The sequence below is a fragment of the Meles meles genome, chromosome 5, assembly GCF_922984935.1.
Source record: "Meles meles chromosome 5, mMelMel3.1 paternal haplotype, whole genome shotgun sequence".
Classification (NCBI taxonomy): Eukaryota; Metazoa; Chordata; class Mammalia; order Carnivora; family Mustelidae; genus Meles; species Meles meles.
Genome location: NC_060070.1, coordinates 35,607,673 through 35,633,426, shown reverse-complemented (window position 1 = coordinate 35,633,426; position 25,754 = coordinate 35,607,673). Strand labels below are relative to the sequence as shown.

Below are 25,754 nucleotides of genomic sequence, written 5' to 3'. Positions count from 1 at the left end.
ATAAAGTACTTACACAACTCTAGGAAAAAAACAACAACAACAAAACAATAACCCAGTTAAAGATGGGCAAGGGACTGAATAGACATTTTTCCAAGGAAGATATATAAAAGGCCAACAGGTACATGAAAAGATGCTCGACATCACTAGTTACTAGGGAAATGCAAATTAAAACCATGATGAGATATCACTTCACACCTGTTAGAAGGGACATCATCAAAAAGACAAGAGGTAAGTGCTGGAGTGGATGTGGAGAAAAGGGAAATCTGTGCACTGCTGGTGGGATTATAAACTGGTACAGCCACTATGGGAAATAGTATGGAGGATTTTCAAAAGATTAAAAATATAACTACCATATGACTTCAGAATTCCACTTCTGGGAATACATCCAAAGGAAGCAAAAACATATCTGCATCTTTGTGGTCATAGCGGCATTATTTACACTAACCAAGACATGAAAACAACCTAAGTGTCCATGAATGGATAAAGAAATTCTGAGCCATAAATATTATTCAGCCATAAAAAAATAAAGAAATCCCACTATTTGCAACAAGATGAGTGAATCTTGAAGGCTTTATGCTAAGTGAAATAAGTCAGACAGAGAAAGACAAATATTATATGAATCATCTTACTTACATATGAAATCTAAACAAAATAAAACAAAACAAAAAAAAACAACTTGGGAAAAGAGATCAGATTTATGGTCATCAAAGGAGGATGGTTGGGATAGGGAGAATGGGAGGGAGGTCGTCAAAAGTTACAAACTTCCAAATATAAGATGTATGGGGGTATATATACCAAATATAAGTATGGGGGTATAAAGTACAGCATAGGGAATCCAGTCAATAATATTAAAATAAATTTGTAAGGTGACAGACAGCAACTACATCTTCCATGGTGAGCATTTTGTAATGTATATAAATATCGAGAATCACTCTGTTGTACACCTGAAACTAATACAATATTGTATGTCAACTGTACTTCAATTAAAAAAGGAATGATAGGGGTGCCTGGGTGGCTCAGTGGGTTAGGGCCTCTGCCTTTGGCTTGGGTCATGATCCCAGGGTCATGGGATCAAGCCCTGCATCGGGCTCTCTGCTCAGCGGGGAGCCTGCTTCCTTCTCTCTCTCTCCCTGCCTCTCTGCCTACTTGTGATCTCTGTCTGTTGGAAAAATAAATAAAATCTTAAAAAAAAAAAGGAATGATAAATCAGTACTAGGATGTACTGTACAATATGATGACTGTTGATAACACTGCTGTATGATGTATAGGAAAGTGGTTAAGAAAGTAAATCCTAAGAGGTCTCATCACAAGGAATTTTGTTTTCTTCTCTTTTTTAATTATATCTATATGATATGATAGATATTAGCTGAACCTATTGTGGGAATCATTTCACCGTATATGTAAATTAAATCTTCGTGATGTACACCTTAAGCTTATACAGTGATGCATGTTTATTATTTCTCAATGAAACTATTAAAAAAAAAGAGAGTCCCCATACACATGTTAAAACATACTATATCCTTTTCTCACAAACCAGCATAATATAAATATCTGGAAATAATTGTCTTAATTCCAATAACCAGAGCACCATCTAGCACAGTAGGGATTCAATAAACACTTGGTTAAATAAATATTTTTTAAAATGTATGTACATTCTGCACTGTACTTGTGATATTTATTTTAGAACAAATTTCTTTTTCCCAAATCTTTGAGTAAAACAAATGTTCCGGGATGAATACACAATGAGATTTACAGTACTGTTTCAAGCCCCAGATGGGAGAGGCTCAATAGTTTGCCCTGAAGGGATTTATAGGTTTTAAAAGAACAAAGCAACTCTCCCTCCCATCCTCAAAAAGTGTGTGTTAAAAATACTCTATGGATAAAACACATGTATAAACTATGAACTAATTTCCAACATCTTCTCTGATAGCAATTACTAGCCTGTATCCAAACATAAATATATTTTAAGTCCTCAAGACATTGATGGTTATTAATGGTCCTAAATGCTACTAATCCTTGTTTCCTACAGCAGCTAAGGAAGTGGAAGAATTTGAAAGACTCAGGGCTAGCTCTCTTCCTGAACACCAATCCTGTTTCGTGCTGTTCACACAGCTCCGAATCGTATTCCCCTAAGGAATAAGGTCAGGGCAGATATCCAAGCCAGCTACTTAAGAGGGAAGGGAAGGGAACAACAGGAAAGCCTAACCTGCGAAAGAATTCAGACCATGAAAATAACTAAGGAGTTGTAAAAGCGAGCACAAAGCATATACTTCTCCCATAATCACTCCTTTTCCCAGCTTTGCACAGGTATCTACAGACCAAGGAAGGTGAACATTCACCATCTAGGCACACAGTAAGCAAAACGCTCAAGAAACATCATTTCCCTTCCTCTCCCTTCCCTCCTCACTCACTTTGTGCTTTTAATTTCAGGATTCTTATTCCTATTTCCACTCAATTTAAAGAGCAAACCAACATTTTGTACGGGGAGAAAAAGTATTCCTTTTCCATGTAAATTATGCAAAAAAAAAAAAAAAGTGTTTTGCAGCTAAAGTATCAAACGTTGATCTCACAAGACATAACTGTGTGACCAAGAGTAGAACTTTGGAATCAGTCTGCTTTTGTTGCAGGCCAGCTGCACGGTTTCCAAGCTGGGTGACCTTTGGCAAATGGCTTAACCTCTCTGTGCTTCATATTCCTCTTCTCGACAACTGGAATAGTATCCCATAGACTTATTGATAGACTGAGATTTGTATATAAAACCCTTAAAATTGTGCCTGTTTCATAGTGAGCACTCTTTTATTACGAGGGGGTGTTATTATTTGCGTTAATGAGGTTCAAGGTTTTAACGTGAGCCCCTCCCACAGCTGGCCCTTGCTCCTTTCTGCTGTCTCCTGCTTGTGCTTCATCACACTGCCTATCTCTCTGCTCCGCTGGAGCCAGATTACGTTTTAGTCCCAACCTTTAATATCTCCGCATTCTTTATTTGTGTTCATACTGCACAGCCCCCCCCCCCGGGCCCCCCCATTCAACGTTCACTTTACATTATCAAGCTTCAGCTAAGTTAGCGTCGAACGCTGCTGTATTTGTGCCCCTAGCCGGACATTTAGTACCGATTTCTTCATTTCTCTTTCTTCCTTCCCTCCTCTTGACTATGAACTCTTCAAGGACAGGAGAGTATTTGGCCACCCTTTTAGCCATAGCACCTACCAGCTGTTAGACAGAATGCATTTTTTAAAATGTATGTTGAATTAAAGAAGGCTTGAGGACCCAGTCTAGTAATTCTGAATTCATAAAATTCCGTTTAAAGTATAGCCACAGGAATTGGCTCAGTGACCTCTTCTGGCAGCAAATCTCACTTATTACTATAAACTGCATGAAGGGATTGTCTTTATTTATTCAAAATTCAATGTCCTTTCATCACATTTGGTGAATTCAGAAACCTATTAGTGAAATTCAATTTCAAATATATCTGAGATGTTTCTAACAACATCATTCGGAGTCCTCAAGAGTACTCTTCTTTCTGAGAAAAGTAATGCTCCTTTTGTCTATTTCTTTATTCTTTCATTTATAAAAATAATATACTACTTCTCTTAATCATTTATACTGTCTTTAATCAATTGGTTCAACATACTTTTTTCATTATATAAAACAAATGTCTCCATATTTTTACTTTTTGGTAAATTTTACTCAAAACGACTGAAGTACCTTACATAAATATCTACGTAATTTTTATTTTTCACATTGACCCTTTGCTAAGGAAAGAAACATAGCCCACCCTATCATGATGGCTCACAGATGCATTTGTGTTTATGAAATGATGAAATGAATGGATAGGATTTTATACTTTATTCAGATATATCCCAAATCCTAACACTTCTCTCCACTGTCACTGCTACTAAATTTATGGTCACCATCATCTCTCAACTCAACTGCTACAGTCACCTTTAGAGGGGCTGGTACTTCTGGGCTAGCCACTCTGCTAAATGTTTTACAGAACATCTGAAATGAAAATTTAAAATTTTCATCAGGTCATAGGGTCCCCTGGTCAAAACCTTGGTATCTGTACTGTACCATGAATAAAGTCTGGACTCCTTATAATGGCTTATGGGACCCAACATCACCCAGCCGCTATCTGCCTATCAATCCTCCCCCCCCCCCCCCGCACCAAACCCCCATTCCTACCCCCCACAATACTGTGCCCTGGATTACTACACCACAAGCATGCTGGGATTTTTTTCTTCCTTGAACATGTTGTACTTGTTCCTTTCCTGGCCCTTTGTACCTAGTGTTCCCTCTCCTCCTCATGCTCTATCCTGAAGCTGAGGCTATGTACTTACCATCACTCAGATGTGGCCTCCTCTGTGTGGCTTCCCTTCTCTAACTGCCTCTTCTCAGGATGACAATTCAGTCCCCTTGCTGTGGGCCACTCTGTGGCTGCCATTTCTCACAGTCACTTATTTCTCAGCTTTGTGAGCCTAATGGTCCCAAGAATTCAGTCTGTCTAGGATCTTGGCGTTTGGGTCCACCAGTCTCTGATGTCACATATATTGATGCTTCCCTCTTCCAACACTTGGTTAAAGCAGAGAACCTCACAAACCTCTGTGCCTAAGTCCTTTCACTCCCCGCTGTAGGCCCTTTTTTTTTTCCCCCTTAGCTCATCTTCCATGCCATAAGTAACCTAGGGAGAGCTGGGATTGTAAACTGGGCCTGTTCCAGCCATGCAGCCCTCATGACACTACTCGGTCAACACATGTTGGTACGGGATTATTCGGCACAGTAATCTCTTCCCAAAAGCATAAGCAAAACCACTGAGAGTTCCTTCAGGTTCTCTGAAGTTCTTTAGGAACTGAGAGTTCCTAAAGCTACTCTCCCGGGCTTGACCTCAAGCACCTGGGAGGAGAAAACAGCCACTTTCCTCTTCCACTCAGCTCTTCTTTCTCTCCATCTCTTTTGCCTTTGCCAAAGGAATGAACAAATCAGGCTTTCTTCTTATGTTATTTCTACATGATTTCAAACTCCTTTGTATAAAATTATATGCAAACATAGCCATTTATGCTCACTGACAAACACCAAGATGAGAAGTAAAAATCAATGAACCATTTTAATGTTTCATCCTTAAGTCACCAAGCCTCTGGATCTGGGCCAGACCTCAAATAATAGACAAAGCCACGAGGTCTAGTCTTTATATATAAAGGAGAACTAAAGGAATTTAGAAATCCTCTCTTTTTCTGGGCGCTTGGGTAGTTCAGTCTGTTAAGTGTTCAGCTCTTGTTTTCGGTCAGGTCATGATCTCCAGGTTGCGGGATGGGGCCCCATCTAGGGCTCTGTGCTCAGCGTGGAGCTGGCTAGACATTCTCCCCGCCCCCTTTCCCCTCTGCCCCTCCCCCTTCTTGCTCGTCCTCTCTCTCTCTTTCTCTCTCAAGTAAATAAATAAAATCTTTAAGAAAAAAAAAAAAAACTTTCTCAAGATTGCCTGACTTTAAGCCTTATGTCAAAATGACCCTTTAAATGACAAACACTGAGTGTCTTGTCCTACCTACCTCTACCCCACATCAGGCAGATGACTTGACTACCCTAGAAGGAAAGACAAATACATAAGAAAGCAAAAGAGAAAAACATATATCATCACGTGACTGACTTAGACAGAAATGTAGAGAATGGAAGGGAACAATTGTTTCCCTGCAGGTAATACAAAAAAAAAAAAGGATAAAGAAAACTTTATTTAGATAAAACTTTACCAACAAAAGTAATCAGAATAACTCCATAATGTAAGTGTTATTTATTCAGCTAATTAAAGCATAGCCATAATTTGGGAAATACACACATGCATACACACAGATACACAACATATCCAAATCTGAGTTTCCAAGTAGATAACTCAGCCCATTTGTTGATTCTCATTATTTGCTCTCATTCTAGGTAGGACTTTAAATGTTGAATTTTGCTGACTTGCCAGCAAAGATAATTTTGAAAGCATCAGAAAAGGTTTGGATGGTAAGAACAAAGAAAGAATGGCATTTGATGCTGAGGCAGAAAAATCATTAAAAAAAAATGGCACAGTGCTTTAGTGTCATAAAAGTCTGGAACCAGTTGAGATAGATACAAATGTCCCTTCTCTATTTTTCTTAATTTATTAACTGTGTTGGTCCTTTATGTCAAGATTTAAAACCAACACATTACATATGTTATGTGCAATAATTGTGTTTGGTTTTGCTCATTTAACAATTCTAAACCCAAGATATATATGGTTTCAACACAGAACATTGATCTACCTTACTAAGTATTTCATTATTTTTTTCCAAATTGATATTCAAATACTATTGAAAGTAGATGTCTAGGCAGAATTATCTTTTAAACGTGTCCAGAAAACCATGTACAAGTGAAGACTGTTTTGAGTACACACTTTTAAATTCGGGCTGGATTTGACCCCAATTACACCTTCCAGCTTCCTGTATAGATGATTTGTTTGAATTATCAAAACCCTGTAAAATGAGGGTAATAAATCCTTCCTTAAAATATTGCTGTGATGGTTAAATGTCAATCAAACGCACCTAAAAAACCTTCAACAGTTGTTATAGGGAAGCTATTCATCTGTTTTATAACTTCAAGAAGGAATAGTTAAGATTTTAAAGACAAGACAAAGATGCCAGATCAGTATTCCACATTTTTATTACCTTTAATGTATTTGAATCCAATATTAAAGTGTAAATAGGGAGGGAGAAGGCCAAATTAGGGGGAAAATCATTTTTTCTATTAAACATAAGCCAATGCTATGTGTGTATCCAGAAAGAAATTTGACTGAACTTTGCTTTAAAATCTACTGACTTCAGGAAGAAAAAATAGATTAGGAATTTGGGAGACATACGATGAAGACAGGATGGGCGCGCATGTGTGTGTGCATGTGTGTGCACCCCACAGCACATGTATGTGTGGGTGTGTGTACACGTGTGTAGATGTGTGTGTACATGTACTGGGTATGGAATTCCTAACCATCACTTACTAACCTCTAAGTTTGAAAAGCTTAGTTCTACAGCAGAAACATTTTTGACAGGGAATACATTCATTACACACAGTTTGTGAAGGCACTCTCTTAAAGAGAAACCAAATCCTCTATTTGACTTTAAACTGCTCCATAGTTCCACTAGATTTGCTCTTGGTTGGGGTAATGTCAGTGGGTCAGCTTCCCACTTTGTATTAAATAGAATCTCCGTTCATTATAGAATAAAAAATTCAATAAGGTTTGAAAGCACTTGCGTGCATTTTATAGCCAATCATGTTTGTGGGCTTAGTCCATTTGAGCTGCTGTAACAAAGTATCGCAGACTAGGTAGCTGATAAACAGCAGAAATTTATTTTCCACAGTTCTAGAGGCAGAGAAGTCCAGGATTGTGGTGCTGGCAGCTAGGATGAGGGCTTCCTGGTTCATGGATGTACATCTTTTCACTGTGTCTTCATGTGGTGAAGAGGGCAAGGGCACTGTCTGGGTCCTAAGTAAAGGTACTAATGCTATTCACCTCCCAGTACCATCATCATGGGCATTAGGATTTTAACATTTGCAGATGCCTGGCTGGCTGCGACTCTTGGTCTCAAGGTTGTGAGTTGGAGTCCCACAGTGGACTTGAAGCATACTTAAAATTAAAAAAATAAAGGATTTCAACACATGAATTTGGGGAGAAAACAAAATTCAGACCTTAGCAGCTGGCATACATCAACATGAAAATTTGAAAATATTTGGACAAATCATCTGATTATTTGGTCTTTGGTTTATTAAGCATCCAGATAATTAGAAACATCCAGATCATTCAGTAACCTCTTTTTTTTATTTTTTATTTTGTTTTTGTGCTACATATACAATGTATTCTGTAGGTGGTAAACATAAAAAATAGAGATGATGAAATCTACCTTGGTTAACAAGGTATGTTATTTCCTCAGAGTTTCAGTTACAGCATTCATTCTTTTTAATAATATTTCTCTTATGGCTTACCTCAGTGGCTCAGTCAGTTAAACATCCAACTCTTGATTTCAGCTCATGTCATGATGTCAGGATTGTGAGAAAGAGCCCTGGCTCAGACTCACTCAGTGTGGAGTCTGCTTGTCCCTCTCCTTCCCTCTCTGTTCCTTCCCCTGCCTTCCCCCACTCGCTCTTAACTGCTCATACTTATGCTCCTGCTCTCTCTCTCTCTCTCTCTCTCTAAGATAAATAAATAAATAAAATCTTTTAAAAAATAATAATATTTCTCTTATTACATATTCAAATGACTTACATGGTTTAATAGCATTTTTCTAAAACTTAAATAATAAATTTATATAAACAAAAGGCACAAAAATATATAGAGAAAGATCTATGAGAAGTATATGATTTTCTTTTTAGTTTTCTTTTGGTTATTTAGCTGCCTATATAGTACACCCAGTACATTTAATTAACATACTTTTTTTTTTCCTTTCTTTCCCAACAGGCTTAGGATGCAATAATTCAAGAATTTTATAATACAGTGGAGTAGCTTAACAACTGCTTATGTGCTTCCCATGATATGTTCTCTATATTGTAAGTATATATTTACTTTGATGCTGGCTTAATTGTGAGAGAAATGTGTTCAATTAGAACTTGTAGGTAACCTAGATTATTTCAGAATTATTATACACTAAAACTCATCCAAAGTATAGAAAACTTGTAGAAGTTTATCTTATATGAAGAGCTATTCTGTAAATTAATGTTGTATCAAAGTTAAAGCCTAATATAATTATCTATTGCAGTAGAGTAATACACTTTGAGGTTTAGTTATATTTTTAATAAATATTTTACCTAATACCTTAATATTTACATACTATTTTTAGTCTTCTATAATTAAAAAAAAATATTGGGCCTGCAAAATTTTATGTTGAAGTATTAAAATCTTGAAATCATCTTTCTAAAAATGTAATGTGTAATATCATTTTAAGGTCAGGCCCATTTCTATATTAGTTATTTTTCAAAAATGATTTTAGTTTTGGCAAGACAATACCTATACTACTAAATCATCTGTGTGCATGTGTGTGTCCGTGTGTGTGTGTGTGTGTGTGTGTGTGTAGTTTCTTTAATAAATTATGTAAAAAGAAGAAAACTCATTTTTACGTGGTAAAGGAAACTCTTACTATTAATTTCACATTGCCAGAAAGCGAAGAAGGGAATGAAAGGCTAGAATACTATGCTGTTTTTGAGATCAGTACTAAGCTGAAAGTACTAACTCACAGCAGTGGGAAGGAAAGGAGGTAGCCCAATACTTTTGCTCACCGGAAAATAAGCCAAAACTAGAGCCCTTCAGTAATCGGAAGTGTCCCCAAAATTTATGGTGTGGTTAAGCCATCAGGAGATGCTGTTCCTTGACAACACTTGATAATGCCAGACCGGCAATATTCATCCCACATCTTGCTCTCTGTTCTCCCTTCCCTTTCCTTGCTGGGTCCCTGTCTGAGCATCTAACATCTGCCACAAGTGACTTGGAACTGATCTTTCTCTACAAAGGCAGGAGAATGAGGTGTGACTGATTATACTGTGGAGGCTGTAGTGATGGTAGATACATTATTAGCATGTCATTTCAGAACACTGAATGCTTTTGGACACAAAATATAATTTAATACACAATATGTGGTTCTAAAGTAGTGCTAATTGATAAAAATAAAATGTGAGCCAAACATGTAATTTAAATGTTTCTTGTGGCCAGATTTTTAAGAAGAAGAAAGAAACAGATAAATGGGTTTTAATAATATATTCTATTAACCATATATATTCAAAATAAAATCATTAACATGTGATTGATGTAAAAAATATTGAGACCTTTTATGTCCTTTTTTTTCACACTAAGTCTTTGAAATGCTGGGTGTACTTATAGCATGTATCAATCAGGATATTACATTTTTATTGGATATTCTTGATCTATATTTAGATTTCATAAAATTCATAGTTGGAAAAAAGTAGATTCACAAAGCCATGTTGTCCCACACATACTTGAAGTATTCCAATAACTAAATTGAATATCACTTTTTAAATTTAAACTAACTAAAATTCAAAGTGATTTCCTCAGTCACACTTGCCACATTTCAAGTACTTGACAGTTCTATGTGGCTAATACCCACCATGTTGGACAGCTCTTTTCCAGAGAACTGTTGACATAAAGCCATAATTCTGCTACCTAATGAATTTTGTAGGTTGATGTCAGAACACGCCAATGAAGTGTATTATTCAAAATTTTAATGAGAAAAACATGTCAAATCCTACAGTTCTGACTTAAAATGAAATTTTAACCACTCTCATCTTATCCATGAGAAATTATAGATAAGAAAATATACAAGGTCTAAACTTTAACTGTAATGCACATTGGAATTTGTTTTAAATTTGCTTCAGTGTAAATGCCCTGTTGTAACTAAATGAATTAGCTGATCACAGCCCTTCCCATTACAATGAATGATTCAAAAGCAAAAAGTAAAATTCTTAGAGATGTCTCCATCGAATACACTGTTTAAAAATGAAAATAGAAGATTCAGACTTATAAACCACATATCTGATAAAGAATTTGTATTCAGAAATTATAAAGAAGTTCTAGAACTTAACAAAAAGGAAAGAAACAACCCAATTTAAAAATGGGTGAAAGATCTGAATTCCACTAAAAAGATGTACGAATGGCCAATAAATGTATGGGAAGATGTTCAACATCATTAGTCATTAGGGGGCTGCAAATTAAAACTACAGTTAGAAACCACTAGACACGTATTAAAATGAATAAAAAATTTTAAAAATCTGGCAATGCTAAATGCTGGTGAGCTTCCAGAGCCCTGGGGACTCTCATTCGTTGCTGATAGGACTTTACAGTGGTACCAGCACTTTGGAAAATTGTGTGCCAGTTTTTTTGTAAACCTAAATATACACTTAACCATATGATCCAGCAATCCCATTCCTATATTAACAAGTGAATTTCAAATTTATTTTTACACAGAATTCTATATATGAATATTTATAGAAATTTTATCTGTAATTGCTAAGACATCAAAATATCCAAAGTGTTCTTCAATTGGTGATGGATGAACAAACTATAGTATATCTATACAATGAAATACTACTGAACTATAAAAAAGAAAGAATTGTTGATTTATGCAATATCAATGGTGAATGTTAAATGTATTTTGCTAAGTGAAAGAAGAAAGAACGAAATGACCGAATACTATATGAGTATATATAGAAATAAGAAACATATCAGCAGTTGCCAGGGCTTGGGAGATACGAAAGAGTTGACTGTAAAGTGATAGTATGAGGACGTTTTGGGGGGTAATAGAACTGTTCTGCATGATACTCCAATTCTGGATGAGTGACTATGCACTCATCAGAACCTATAGAACTGTACACCACAGAGTGAGCTATATAGTATGAAAATTAGAAATAAGAAAACAATTGGATATTGACTGTGACAAATGAATCTAACCAAAGAAAATGATCTAGCCTAAGTAACTTAGGGAAACAGTCTTTTGAGAGGACAAAGACTAAAATGAATAATGCTGAAGAGAAAATAACTGTACATAGATAATGTACACTCTTTGATAATTCTCCCCCAACATGAGTATAGGTGAGTAATTATGTAACCACTTTAAATGTATATTAGGGTGGGACACATAAACAAATAAATTGATGATAACAGAAACTAGGTTCCTCATTGTCAGTGAAAGAAGTTTAAATAATCAAAGGGAAATAGCTAAAATTAACCTTGTAGTGCTAGGTTAGAGACAGAGATATAATATGAGCTATTTTTATTTTAATATACCTATAGATAGATACAAAAATAAATATGGATATGTGTGCATATATGGGTATACATACATACTATTTATTAGCTCTACCTACTGAAAAGTCCTAGAAGTAGTAACACCACAGAAGCAATGAGCACACCTTATGCCCAGATTTTAGTTACTAAATACCATTCTCCAATTTAAAAAAGGAACCTAGGGGCACTTTGGTGGCTCAGCTGGTTAAGTGTCTGACTTCGGTTCAGATCATAATCCTGGATACTGAGATGGAGCCCCACATCAGGCTCCCTGCTCAGCAGGTAGTCTGCTTATACCTCTCCCCCTGCCCCTCCCCCTTCATATGCTTGCGCTCTCGCTCTCTCTCTCTCTCTCAAATGAATAAAACCTTAAAAATTAAAAAAGGAACCCAGGCCATCAAGAAAAATGGCTGATTTGAGAGATATGGAAGGAAAAATGTAGTTAAAACTCAAGTATCTTCTAGTGTCAGAAAGTAAAAAAGTGCCAAAAAAGTCATTAGGGCATGTCAAAAGGACATGGGAGCTAACCAGAAAGAGTTCCCAGTGACCAAAACTAAAGCACTGTGTGCAATAAAATAATGATTCTATTAAGCTATAACCTAACAACTAAAATAAGTATTGATGAATTCACACTGATACAAATAAATGATTGATAGAAAAATGACAGAGAAGGCAAAAATCTTCTTTACAGAAGAATTCCAAATAATATATGTAGACACCTCACCCACCTCCTAGGAGGCAAAGCTTAATTTCTCTTCCTTTGAGTGTGAGCTAGACTTCATGCCTCAGAGAGTATAGAAGTGTCGGGCAAAGGTAATTTTTCCATGGAGAAATGTGGCAGATACCACTTCCATTGAGTGATCAAGCTTAACATCTCCAAAATAAGTTGACCTCCAACAAAATATGTTGACCTCCTGTACTCTTCTGTGATTTAATGAGTACACTTCATTTCTGTTCTATTCTTTCCACAAAACCAGAACTCTATTGTAATCTTGGGAGAAATATGAGGCAAAGTCAAATAGGAGCATGTGCTACAAAATATGTTACCAGTGTTCTTCACAAGTTTCAAAATCATGAAAGACTGAGAAACACAGCTGGAGAGATGAGACATTATGACTTAATGCAATGTGGCACTCTGGATTTGGTCTTTAAACAGAAAAGAGGCATCAGTGGGAAAACTGATGAAATCTGAATAAAACCTGTAGCCTAATTAATATTATTTTGCCAATGTTCTTAGCTTTGATAAATGTACCATGATTATGTTGATAGTGGAAAAAGCGGGTGAAGAAAGTTCTCTGTACATCCTGGCAACTTTTCTATAAGTTTTATATTATTTATAGATATATTATTAATACTCCTATTACTTATAGATATATTTACATGTCTATAAATTATTATTATAAAGATCTTTGAAAATGAATTATAAGTTTTTAATACTTGGTCAGTGATAAATCTACTTTTAGAAAGAGTCTTCTCATATGCTATTCAATCGTTTCTACCCCAGCAATAAGCACATCTTGCCATTTTTGTCTATTTACTCTAAGTTATTAAGAACCCCTGCTCCTTATTTGCCATAAAAATGTCCTTTCATTACTTAAAATTTGAGAATTATGAGTTCTTCACATGTATTTGCATTTTTAACAGTTCATATTACTTAAACCATCCAAAACGATGGTTGTTTTAATTTATAATACACTAATGAAATTTAATTAAAATTAAATTTGGCCCTTTGGCTCCATATTATTTGGCAATGCAGCCTTACTGTTCACATAGACATAGCAACCTGACGGTCATTATGGCTGGCTATAGTTTTTATTGTATAAATGGATATATGTTTGGACATAGAACATCAATAAATGGCCAAAATAACTACAGTGCCTTTTTAAAATTGAAATACTTAAAGGCTTGTGTACCTTATCTAATGAAATAATATTGCATCACAAGACCAAAATTTCCTTATATGTTTTTAAGTTTAAAGGTTTCTTCATACACATATGACATTTCAGCCTTACAGTGAGTATGCAAAGTAGGAAATTCAAGTAACATTCTTTAGTTATAAATGGGAAAAGAAGGAAGTCTCTGCCAGGCTAAGTGACTTGCCTAGAAGCAGGCAAGTTGTGAAGGGTTGAACATCTTTGTACAGCACATCTGGCTTACCTCTTAATCCTTCTCCTTTGTACCACATCAAATCCATACTATATGGACATATTCTTATTTGTTAGAGCATATTCTTGTTTTTCTTAACTTCAGAGATATCCAAGCTCTTTTCCTTAATTTAAAACAAATTTTAACGAATTATACACCACTAAAAGAAAAAGTATTATTCACATTTAAAGCAAAAAATTCCACCTGAAATACCTATTTTCTGTTGAACTTCAAAATCCAATCTAGATTACTAGCTTGGAAATCACTATTGCTAATTTATTTATATTATATACAAGTATGCTTTCACTTTAAGGAAATCTAGTGAATGAGAACCAAAAAAAAATCACGAAATACATTAACCGAGAAATGATTTTTTTTGTTATAAAATGATCATTTGTCTCACAAAAGCATTTATCATGACTTTTCTTAGATAGCAATCTTCCCTGGTACAATTTTGTTCAGTTTATACATAGTATTTCAGAAGAAATAGATTTTATGAAGCAAAGCAGACCTACCCATGGACATTGTGATCCCTGCCTTTAGTATTTCAGTATTTTAGATCCTTGCCTTTAGTCTTTACATCGCTATCCCTATATGCTGCAGTTTCTCTAGGAGTGATCTGATAATCCATAGGCAGTTTTAATATGGGAAAAATTTATAGCATACTCTCATTTGTCAATAAATCAAGCTTTCTCCCTATTGCTTTCCAATCACAATACCAACTTCTAAAGGAACTTGTTTTATTACGTAATTTGAAAATACTTTATTAGGCTATTTGAAAAGCTCTTGAATAAAAGAGGATGACAAACAATAAAAGAAGATACATTGGTAGGAAAAAAAAAAACCTATACCTTCAAATAATAGTATACTAGGTACAGAAGACATGTGCAAAATCAAACTAATCCATCCTCTGTGTAAATCCCATTTGGTAGCTGTTAGAGTACATAAATATACATTGAAAAAAGATTCCAAATCTACTTCTACCATATCTGAATGCTTAGAGCTCTCACTGTTTTCTTTTTTCTAATCTAAACTCCTTCTACCATCATAAAAGCCTATTGCATTTTTGTTTTTATTGTTCAAGAAGTTATTCAGAAAGGTTCTTTTTCATAAGACCTCTCTCTTTTGTACTAAGCCTTCCTACTGTACTGCCTGGTGAATAATGTGTGCTTAAAAATATTTACAGTGTTGAATTTTAAATAAAATACCATTGAGCACATTTTTCATTCAAGGAAACTAGGCTTGCAATGTCAGAGAGTAACCGGGGTAGCATGAGTGGAAACATAGGTGAGATTGGCTCCAGAGTCCTGGTGTTTGTGTTGACCATTCTATATGCAAACACTTATATGATTCTAGCAGATGTAAGGTAGAGTATAGATAGCCAGATGCACTCATGGATGGATGGTGGAAGATGGATAGATGGAAAGACAGACAACCTGTTCCATTACGGTTCCCTGGTATCTCCCATACAACAGATAATATTTTATCTAAACATAGAAAACACGTTTAAGGGAATTGGAAAAGTAGTTGATAGAGAATTCCACAGAACTTGGATAAAAATAATAATTTGGAGAAAACTGAGGATACAATACTTGCACCTTCTGTGCCTAGGAAAACTTACTGCTTTATTTTGGTTACTCCAAAAAAGTCCATTTTTTACCTTAGTAGTATGGTCAGATCAATGCCTATGAAGACTGTACCTATAATAATGGCTTCTTTATATTCTTTTCTTATCCCTTTAATGATATATCTTCATTTTGAATATGTAGATATAAGCAGCTCTCAGACTATACTTCAAATTATATGCTCTGGGGGAAGAATTAGTAGACAAAGATGTCTAGAAAGTCTGAATTTATTACTGTCAAATTGGTCTTAAATTTTTATTTTTAGTGAGGATGATTTCCCTGTAGCTACACTATAAACAGAAAACATTTTACAGTGAACCAACTCCTCTAGGAAAAAATAATACGATGTGAATATTTATGTAAGTACATACTTAGAAGAAGTAGGAAGAGATAAACATAACCTAAACTTTTATTTAAAACTATGCTTATTAGCCCTGTGAGATTTCTAGCTATTCTTATAAAATAAATTACCATTCTAGGGATGCCTGGGTGGCTCAGTGGGTTAAGCCGCTCCCTTGGGCTCTGGTCATGATCCCAGGGTTCTGGAATCGAGGCCCACATAGGGCTCCTTGCTCAGCGGAGAGCCTGCTTCTCTCTCTGCCTCTGCCTGCTTGTTTTCTCTCTCTCTCTGACAAATAAATAAATAAAATCTTTAAAAAACTAACTAAATAAATAAATTACCATTCTATAGATTTTCCAGTCTAATTTTAATTGCTTTCAACTATCTCCATTTGGTTTTCTTTTCTTTTCAGTATATCTTCCTATCAAAAAAATTGATCTTTCATTTTTTATGTCTCAGCACTTTTTCAAATTCATATTATTTTTGTACTTGAAACAGTAGGAGGTTAATTTAAAATTTGTGACTTTAAATCAATGTCATTTATACCCAAAAAAGGTGAATATAGTGATTTCTCCATTCCTATGTTGGAATATCATGATGTGTCTCAAAATAAATCTGTGTTGCTGCAGGCATGTGCTCCCTTGGTTTTATGGATGCACAGTATCAAATCTTCATTATGTTCAGAGCAGAGGTTGAAGATGGAGAGCTGCTGTCCATGACAAAGTGAGGGGAATTTATCAGTAAATCTCAGGGAGGAGAAGATAAACAATGTGCTGGATGGCCCAAAGAGTTTTAGGAGAGTGATGATGTGTGTTCAATATTAACTTTCATACTCTGCTATAGTATAACACCTCTCCATCTAAAACTTCAGAAACACCTGCTTACTATGCCTCATTTATGGTAAATAAGACGTGAGTAGAATTTTTAAATTTCTGAGGTATGAACTGAGAGCACTAAAATAATCAGGAGTTGATAAGAACCTTAGAATTCTCAGAAATCTTTTGGGACATTGGAATTTCCATAGAATATGGGAAGTTTGGCTAGGAACTTCAAATATAGAAACCACAATTTATATATAGGTTACTTTCGTTATTACATAAATATTTAAACAATATTTTTTTAAAAATTCAATAAATTTGAATTTGAATCCAGCCACCCCATAGTTATTAGTCTATGTTTCTTTTTATTCCCAATTCATATTTACACATAATTTTACATGGTATAATTATAATTTTGTGTTTCGATTTTGGGCTCAATCCCAAATCCTAACCACTTTAACATACATAATAATTATTTTATAGGTATCCTTTTAATGACTGTTTACTTAGTTCTTTTCTTTTTTAAAAATTACTTTTATTTTTTTTCAGTGTTCCAAAATTCATTGTTTATGCACCACAGTCAGTGCTCCATGCAATACATGCTCTCCATAATACCACCGGGATCCAAACCCCCATCCCCTCCCCTCCAAAACCCTCAGTTTGTTTCTCAGAGTCACAGTCTCTCATGGTTTGTCTCCCCCTCGGATTTCCCCCAACTCACTTCTCCTCTCCATATCCCAGTGTCCTCTGTGTTATTCCTTATGTTCCACAAGTAAGTGAAACCATATGATAATTGACTCTCTCTGCTTGACTTATTTCACTCAGCATAATCTTTTTCAGTCCCGTCTGTGTTGATATAAAAGTTGGGTAGTCATCCTTTCTGATGCATAATACTCTGATGGCATAATATTCCATTGTATATGGACCACATCTTTATCCATTCGTCTGTTGAAGGGCATCTTGGTTCTTTCCCCAGTTTGGTGACTGAGGCCATTGCTGCTATGAACATTGGGGTACAGATGACCCTTCTTTTCACTACATCTGTATCTTTGGGGTAAATACCCAGCAGTGCAATTGCAGGGTCATAAGGTAGCTCTATTTTTAATTTCTTAAGGAATCTCCACATTGTTTTTGAAATGTGGCTGCACCAACTTGCATTCCCACCAACAGTGTAAGAGTGTTCCCCTTTCTCCACATCCTCTTCAACACTTGTTGTTTACTGTCTTGTTAACTTTGGCCATTCTAACGGGTGTAAGGTGGTAACTCAATGTGGTTTTGATTTGGATCTCCCTGATGCCTAATGATGATGAACATTTTTTCATGTGTCTGTTAGCCATTTGTATGCCTTCTTTGGAGAAGTGTCTGTTCATGTCTTCTGCCCATTTTTTGATGTGATTATCTATTTTGTGTGTGTTGAGCTTGAGGAGTTCTTTATAGATCTTGGATGTCACCCCTTTGTCTGTAGTGTCATTTGCAAATATCTTCTCTCATTCCGTGAGTTGCCTCTTTGTTTTGTTGACTATTTCCTTTGCTCTGCAGAAACTTTTGATCTTGATGAAGTCCCAAAAGTTCATTTTTACTTTTGTTTCCTTTGCCTTTGGAGATGTATCTTGAAAGAAGTTGCTGTGGCTGATGTCGAAGAGGTTACTGCCTATGTTCTCTTCTAGGATTTTGATAAATTCCTGCCTCATGTTGAGGTCTTTTATCCATTTTGAGTTTATCTTTGTGTACAGTGTAAGAGATTGGTTGAGTTTCATTCATTTACACATAGCTGCCCAATTTTCCCAGCACCATTTATTGAAGACACTATATTTTTTCCACTGTATATTTTTTCCTGCTTTGTTGAAGATTATTTGACCATAGAGTTGAGGGTCCATATCTGGGCTCTCTACTCTGTTCCACTGGTCTATGTGTCTGTTTTTGTGCCAGTACCATGCTGTCTTGGTGATCACAGTTTTGTAATAAAGCTTGAAATCAGGCAACGTGATGCCCCCAGTTTTGTTTTCCTTTTTCAACATTTCATTAGCAATTTCAGGTCTCTTCTGGTTCCATAAAAATTTTAGGACTGTTTGTTCCAGCTCTTTGAAAAATGCTGGTGGAATTTTGATCAGGATGGCATTGAAAATATAGATTGCTCTAGGCAGTATAGACATTTTAACAATGTTTAATTCTTTCGATCCATGAGCATGGAATGCTCCTCCATCTTTTTGCATCTTCTTCAATTTCTTTCTACTTAGTTCTTTTCTTATCTTTGATATTTGGATGTTCATGGGTTTTCATATATACAAACAACAGTTTAGTATAAACTTTTAACAAATATTTTTGTCCTTATTTTGGATCATGGTCTCTCGCGGAGGAAGTAGATTCTGACTTAAGAGTCAGTCTCTAGATATTTGGAGTATAACTAGGTATATGGCTGTGGAAAATGGTCTCAAACTTTCTAAGTCTTGTTTTCATTAAATGCAAAATGGACATAAAAATAGAACTTACACTGTAGGATTGTTGGAAGAATTAAATGCAAAAATGCATACCAAAGATAACCCAGTGTCTGAGCAAATTTCTAGAAATTAAACTATTGGGCCTAAGGACATGATTATCTATATTCTTCCCAAGAGTCTTGCATAAATTTTTAACTTTCAGAGTATCCAGCTGCTGAAAGGATGAAAACTGGCCCTTAATATCTTTTTTTTTAATATTTTATTTATTTGACAGAAATCACAACTAGGCAGAGAGAGAGGAGGAAGCAGGCTCCCTGCGGAGCAGAGAGCCCGATGTGGGGCTCGATCCCAGGACCCTGGGATCATGACCTGAGCCGAAGGCAGAGGCTTTAACCCATTGAGCCACCCAGGTGCCCCATGGCCCTTAATATCTTAAACAAAAGGCCACACTCCTGAATTTATAGCTAACTTAAGGAAGGGAGAACTATACTTCTCAGAGCAGAGAAGTCTGCTGATAGTATACAGGGTTTGGGTTTAAAGTAGAATTCAGGGATTAGCAGGCTTCTAGAGGAATTAGTGTATTGCTGCTATTTGTAGGAACATGGTTTCTTAGGTAAGAATGTCATTGATTAACTGACTTTCGTAAGTGTATTCTTCAAAGTGAGTCTTTTTCCGGATCAACTGACTTTCAGAATGGAGGATTGTTACTGATTAGTTCATTTGCAAACACGTGTTCACCAATGTACACTGCCACGAATTGATCAAATTTGTGTAAAATCAGTTCAGATGATTTTGAGAACTGTCAATAACTGATTAAGCTGGCTCGAAACCAGTTCTGATAGTTACTTGCTACCACAGTTGCAGAAACTCGGCCATTGTTGAAGAGTACGGGAGCATTTTATTCTCAAGCTATATTTGAAACACCATATGAGGAAAAAATTTCCTGGGGAAAATGATGAAGGATGTCAAGAAGCACTCTCAGTAAGGAAGACTAGGAAATAACTAGAAGTTTGCACTTAATGCAGTCTTCTGATTGACAAGTACTACATCAGTATCACACAGTGACATAAATGGGAAACCCATTAAGTTAGTACCCACTGAACAGACAAGGGAAACTCAGGTGGAAGTTTATGTAAGTTAATAAAAAGTTCTCAAAGAAAACTTATTTCCTATTTCACTATCAAAAATAAAAACATAAAATTTTACATTTTGGTGGGGGTTATAAATGTCTTTTATTAACCTTTTTAGATCACAGAGCTGCTTTTCTTCAAAGAAAGATCAGAGTATCTGATCTCTGTTTTGTTTTTGTATCATTTCTTTCCCCTTTTTAATATAAACTGCGCTATTACTTTCTGGTATTTCCCTATAGAATAGCTTCCATTTCCTCTCAGAAAGTTGCCCCTGCCGGCTCCAAAATCCCTTTTTTGGCTCTCATCCTCCTAAATTTCCTTCTCCTCCATTGTTAACAATTGTGAACACTTCTTTCTTTAATTGATGTTTAGATTCTGAAATATCGGAGTCTCTTGTTTTTTCTTCCATCCCTTCTGTTCTTTCAACATGCAAAACTAAATCTCTTCTCTTTTCTGGGCCAGACCTTTCCAAAAAGATCTGAGATCTATTTTATTCTCTCCCTCTCTCCCTCTGTCTCTCTCTCTCTTTCTTTCCTTTTCTTTCTCTCTTTGTCTCTCTCCCTTTCCTGAGAAGTATCTTAGAAGGTTAGATGCAGGGTAACTCATTGCAGATGATGCCTTTGTCTTCCATTCTGCCACTCTTCTACAAACTTTTCCTTCACAGTCAACAGATGGCCTACTCCACCTTGATCTCACAAAAAGGAGCTTGTATTCTGGGGTCAAACAGAAGAGCAAGAAATTCCCATTTCTTCCATTTATTGGGTGCTGTGACCTTATGTAAGTCATTAAGTTCTATGCATATTTCTTTATCTGTAAAATGTGAATTCGAGTACACAGGATGGCTATGGTGATGTGATAAAATCACATATAAGAAGCACCTAGCACACTGTCTCTACCCAGGAGGAATACATAAAAAATGCATCTTCTTATTTGTGTTCATTTCTCATCACTTACTGCATTGACTTTTCCTCAGAATTGTATAACCAAAGACACTGGAGACCCATTGTCAAAAGCCTAGTGTCTTTGTCTGTAACGATATTGGGAAATTTATCTAATTTTACTCATTTAGGAAGAGTAATAATTATCTGTCTTAACTTCATTGTAAAGATGACAAATTGAAGTGTGATAATGACTTACAAAACTACTTATAAGTATAATAATAACAATAACTGTTAGCATTTTTTTCATTTGACAATACAAGATATTGTGTTGGCACTTAATTTATGTATATATGCGAGCTCAATCATTACAATCACCTACCAGAGAGTGAATATTCTTTCTAATATATATGTGAGAGAACTACAGCTCAGAAAGATGAAGTCATTGGGCCAAATGTACATATTTAAGAGGGAGCAGAGCTGGAACTGAGGTACTCTGAATATTTACTCTTATCCTTAGAGCACTATGCAAATCTGAGGGGTCAGAGTTGCATTCAGTCAGTGTCCTTTCACTAAAATGTTCCTTGGCCATTACTTGAATTGTGTCCCATCACTACCTAGCCCCTTTTAAGGGCTCCTGTTAATTCTTCTAAAGACATTTTGGAGTTAGATTCTGTTTGAGGTTATAGCTACTTTGTTTCTCATATCATTAATTCATAATTCCCTTCTGTAATCTCATGGCTGAGATCTATACAAGTGCTATAGGGTATTTGAAAAAGGAAAGGAAAGGAAGAAGGAAGGGAGGTAGGGAAGAGAGAAGGGAGGGAGAGAGGAGGGTAGTGTGGGAGGGAGGGAGAGAGGGAGGATGGGAGAACAAATATACAGAGGTGGTGCTCCCTCTCAGGAATGTACCTAAGCTCTTCAGGGTAAAGGTTAACCTGAGCTCCTTTTCCCTCCTATGCCATGCTGTTGTCAGTATAGTCTGTCCCCTTCTATCCCCAACAGTGCTTAAGCTTCTCTCATGTCTCTACCCCAGGTACAGATAAAAACTGTGCTGCAACCCTTGAACATTATTGTTTGCTTCCCTAAAGTTCTGAGTTTTTGAAAGTGCTCACTGAAATAAGCAGAGAATATTTATATGCATACCACTCTTATGCTGTTCTGTAGATTCAGAACACATTGAAAATTGTCAATTATACGTAGTGAGTTAGGTTTCAGGCATTTCAAAGCAAAGAGTTCTCTTGACTCTATTCTCAACTAGGAAATTGAGTGTGGTCTCTATATACACACATTTCTAATTCCAATCTGCATTGAATTCATGTTATTTGCTCTTATAAACATGTTTATTTGATCTAGATGAATTCCATGGAGACAGAGGCAATGCCATCTCTGTACTCTTTAACTTTCTTGTTGGAATGTAGCCAGGCAGTGAATGAGAAATATAAATTGGTGATTAAAACGGAAATGAACAATCATCTGTAATAACATTAAAAATTGAACAGAGAATTTAAATCTAAGGGTCAATGCTTATTAACCTAAATAATAATTCTTAAAAAACCATTTTTATGAATAGTTTCAGATTATTATTTAGCCTGAGAGGTAGTAATTTCTAAAACTAAAAATTAGTTTTTCTTCAAGTAATTGTAAAAGACTTCAAGGAGAAAAATTGAAGATCAATGGATTAGGCAAGTAATAGGCTCAACTATATAATTATCAAAATCTTTAAGATAACAACAAAGACACTATAGACGAAGTAAATGCTTTTTAATTTAAAAACTTGGGAGTTATTTGCCAAAATCATATTAGACAAAGACCTAATTTTGTAAAATGTGAAAAGTGCCCTAAAAAGAATTTTAATTAAATTACAAGAAGAAAAGGGGCAAATAAAATATGAACAGTCATTTCATAAAATCAGAAATGAAAATGATCCACAAATAAAGGAAGTGAAGTCCAATTTTACTAAATAATAAGCAGGGAAGTGCAATATTTGTGCTTTTATGGGATATTTTTTCATTGGTTTAATATTATATGGTTCATATATCCATTGTCAATCATTAGAAGAAGGCTAAAATATATAATAGTATATGCTTACCAATCAATATTAAGCAACCATTGAAAATAACTTGATAAATATATAAAGACAGAATAAAGTGTCAAAACTAAGCAGTATAAAAAGCAAGTCTTAGAAAGAAATAAGTATAATGACCACAGTTACCTAAAAAAAATGCATGTACTATGCATATAGAAATATACCAATATGTATAAAGTTAATGAAAAAATTCTAGAAGGATATATGCCAAACCAAAACAAAAGTGGTTATCTCTAGGACAGGAGAGAGGGTTAAGTGGAAAAATTAGATTGGGTGTTAATGTTTACTATATATTCCTGAATTGTTTAAATTTTAATAACAAAATACATTATTATAATACTTACACACTTTTTATAAATTAGGCAAATATAGACACTACATAGTAAAATGTTTTCAGAGAAAATTTATTGCTGAATTATTAGTTCATTAATAATAGGGTTCTCAAGAGTTGATATTTTTAAATATTTCTCTTTTTTTCTGCAATTAAGCTTTTGTTATGTATTTTTTTAATCATACTGGTAGGGCTAACTTTGCCTGGAATCAATTATTTTTGGTGAATTAGAATCATTTGGTAAAAAATATCAGAACCTCCTCAATAACACCACACTGCAGAGTGGGAGAGGTGGTGAGAATCTCAATCAACATGTTTGTTGGAAGGTCAATTTCTGACCTTTGTATTTGAAAAATATATTTTTTTAACAAAGAATGAAAAAAATAAAATTATTTTTTCTCTACTGGAAGAGAAAATCTTGTTGGGTAATCTTATAAAACATTTAAAGAGACTTACTCTGTACCCATGTAGGTTCAGCACTTGTATTAAATAGGACGGAAGGAACATAGAACCTGGGATGGATACAAATGTCTCGGTAGAAATGTGTGGCCTACACCACCAATTACATGTCCTCCCTACCATCCACCTTAAATGGCTCAGTAACACAATTTCTGAGCCTCCATGGGTTGCTTGAAAAACTTAATACACCTCTATTCTTTTGTGAAAATACTTCTCAAAAAAGGAAGAAATGGAGGGAGAAACGTTGTAGATTCCCTTCAATGAATGAACCTGAGTGAAACTTTCAGTCACTTCAATTGTTGTGTTACTAATATCCAAGCTGGCTCTACATATTCCTTCTAAACGGTATGGAAATAATTCTTATTTTTCCAAAAGGGTGAGGCACTAAAATACTTTTCTCCTACACAATTTAAACTGAACTGCATATGCATGTTTTCATACTTAGTATAAGGATAAAACAGTTGTTCATTATCGTTCTGACCCATTCAAAAACTGTCTCTTCTGTAGTCAGAAGAAACTCTTGGAACTTTGGCTTTGTTATCCCTGTGACAAGGCAACCTTGTTGCTCGCTATTTTATAGCCATTTCTGGACTATTTTAGAAGTTCTTCGAAATTTAACATTTTTCCCCTGGCCCTTTTCAAGGTATTGAGATAGCATAGTGATTATTTCTGCTTGTAAAACTGATTGAATAACAGCACCAACCTCATTGTCCTTATTTGAGAATTATAAGAGATGATGTGATGATGTATGTTAGTACAAGTCTCAGTACCTAGATTACATGGAGCCCTTAATAAATATGAGCAGCTAATGTTATTTTTTTCTTCTGTGAATCCCTGTTTTCTCTTTTATTCTAAAATATCGCTACAAACTGCTATACTTTGCTTCTTTTCTAACTTAAATCTGATGTTGCTTCAATTACATACCAACCACCTGTGTGAAGAAAAGTTAAAACAAAATAAAACAAAAATAGAACATATCAAGACTATTTCCAAAAATTCAGCTACCCAGCATTGCACAAACAACACTTGTAAGGATGGCTTGATTTTCCTCACTTCAATGTCTTTTTTCTTTCCTTCTTTTCCATATCTACATTTTAAGTGACTGCTTGCAGTAACTGGTAAAGTTGAGCAGGCTACAAGTATAGTGATGTCATACTAACCCCCCATACACACAAAGGATGTCATACCCCCCCCCCCCCATACACACAAACAAGTCCTTTTTTTCAGATCACTGTTGAGGTTAATCATAACTGAAAGGAGGAATCAGACATTTGCTCCAAATTCTTTGGAGAGGAAGCTCTATCAAGACAGCTTATTTCTCATTCTACTGCTTCTCACCTTTAGAGGAGGAATGTGCTTGTTTAGTAACCTTAGATTGGCCAGGGAATCCCATCTTTCACGCATCTATTCCATGATTCCTCTAGGAGTCACTCCACAAATCCCCCAAAGAAATCAAGATGGAGCAAAGGTTTCACATTCAGAATTCCCATTCTGGTTTCAGATATTACAAAAACCAGAAGTAGTCATCTTTCTCCTCCGGTCTATGACATGGGAAGTTTCTCACCTGTTCCCAAACAAAGAATTTATCTACTATATAAAAAGGAATCGGGGAAAAGAAGTGATCTAAGATTTACAGATTGCCTAAAACATATCAGTAAATTACAAGAATTATTTTTGGCTATCATCACAGACCTATGAAGATGGTAATACAGT

At 35.4% G+C, this 25,754-nt stretch overlaps 1 protein-coding gene across 1 annotated transcript in view; it reads left to right on the top strand.

The window, feature by feature from the left end:
* Positions 1 to 25,754, top strand: part of FUT9 (fucosyltransferase 9) — a 203,620-nt gene that overhangs the window by 98,927 nt on the left and 78,939 nt on the right. Inside the window, exon 3 of the mRNA XM_046004172.1 lies at positions 8,456 to 8,544. The gene's annotated coding sequence lies outside the window, so the exon portion shown is untranslated. The remainder of the gene's footprint in view (positions 1 to 8,455; positions 8,545 to 25,754) is intronic.